Source organism: Nerophis lumbriciformis, linkage group LG31 (genome assembly GCF_033978685.3).
Source record: "Nerophis lumbriciformis linkage group LG31, RoL_Nlum_v2.1, whole genome shotgun sequence".
Taxonomy (NCBI): domain Eukaryota; kingdom Metazoa; phylum Chordata; class Actinopteri; order Syngnathiformes; family Syngnathidae; genus Nerophis; species Nerophis lumbriciformis.
The window spans coordinates 20,764,343-20,766,110 of NC_084578.2; the positions used below are offsets into that span (position 1 = coordinate 20,764,343).

At 41.3% G+C, this 1,768-nt stretch overlaps 1 pseudogene; it reads left to right on the plus strand.

Moving 5' to 3' along the window:
* The first annotated feature begins 268 nt into the window (after window positions 1-268).
* LOC140677455 (trace amine-associated receptor 8a-like) lies at window positions 269-919 on the plus strand (annotated as a pseudogene).
* The last annotated feature ends 849 nt before the right edge of the window (window positions 920-1,768 follow it).

Here is a 1,768-nt window from a genome sequence, read left to right on the forward strand (position 1 = left end):
ATTCACAACATCCCCTAAACTCAACACACATCCAGGCAAGGAAAAGCTGAAAAAAATCCCATATGAGAAAAAAGAATAAACCTTGAGAAGGGATGTATTACAACTCTTGTTGTTCACGTTCATTGAGTAGGATTCAAACAGTGACGGTTTGGTCCACCAATGAGAGCTCAATGAGTCAATGATGTCAGCTTAATGAGGGGAGGAATGAACATCCAGGAAGACAGATGGTGATGTCCTGTGCTTGTTGTATAGGTATTTGTCTTACTTCATGACGTCTGCCTCAGTTGTAAACATGGTGCTGATATCAGTGGACCGTTATGTTGCTATTTGTGATCCTCTGCATTATAACACCAAAGTCACTGTAAAATAAGTTCAACTTTGCGTTTGTCTCTGCTGGTTTTTTGTTCTCCTCTATTGCAGCATCATATTCAGGGATCAAATGGCTCATCCTGGAAAGTATCAATCCTGCTATGGAGAGTGTGCTGCTGTTATTGACTACAATGCAGGAATTATTGATGTTGTCGTGAACTTCATCCTTCCTCTCAACATCATTGTCACTCTGTACATGAAAGTATTTATGGTTGCTTTGTCTCAGGCCCGAGCCATGCGCTCTCATGTTACATCAGTCAAACCACAACATGCAGTCACTGTAAGAGCAAATAAATCTGAGTTAAAGGCAGCCAGGACTCTTGGTGTCCTTGTCCTTGTCTTCCTCATGTGTTTCTGTCCATTTTACATTGTAACTCTTACAGGTGTCTCTGCTTCATATCTAGTGTTTGTGGTTAATGTGTTCTATTTCAACTCCTTTTTAAACCCTTTGATATATGCCTTGTTTTATTCTTGGTTCAGAAGAGCCATAAGACACATCATCACCCTGCACATACTGCAGCCTGGCTCCTGGGGGGACAACATTCTGTAAATAAAAAGGTCATATTCATTTTCAGGCAGCACGGTGGGACAGTGCATGCGTGTGCCTCACAATACGAAGGTCCTGGGTTCGACCCTGCGCTCGGGATCGTTCTGTGTGGAGTTTGCATGTTCTCCCCGGGACTGCATGGGTTCCCTCCGGGTATTCCAGCTTCCTCCCACCTTCAAAGACATGCACTTGGGGATAGATTGATTGGCAACACTAAATTGGCCCTTGTGTGTGAATGTGAGTGTGAATGTTGTCTGTCTATCTGTGTTGGCCCTGCGATGGATAAGGTGGCAAATTGTCCAGGGTGTACTCCGCCTTCCGCCCGTGTGCAGCTGAGATAGGCTCCAGCACCCCCCGCGACCCTGCAAGAGACAAGCGGTAGAAAATGGATGATGGATATTCATTTTCAGTACATGATTCTAGTAGTTTAGTGTGGTTTGGCAGTATATTTTCTAAACTGTAGATGTATATAATAATGACTTTGCTGTATTTACACCCAGTTAAGCGCTGAATGATTTATACACTGGTCACATTTGAGTTGAAGTTAATTTTATTTGATGGATCTTTTCGTGTGTAAATGACAAAATGGACTGTTGTAAGCAAAAGTTCGGAGTGATGATATAGGTTTAGCAGTGTAAGTATACGCAGATGTATAAACAGCTCATATGCAAACAAAACTAAAGTCTGGCTGATTCCGAGCGAGGAAGGCCAACATAACATGACAAATGTCTGTCAAACATTTGCACGTTTTTCAGAATGCTAGTTTTTCTACATTGAATTTAAAACACTGTATTTTGACAAATTTATTTTTTAAACATGCACATTTTTAATCAATAAAATTGTCAACATAAA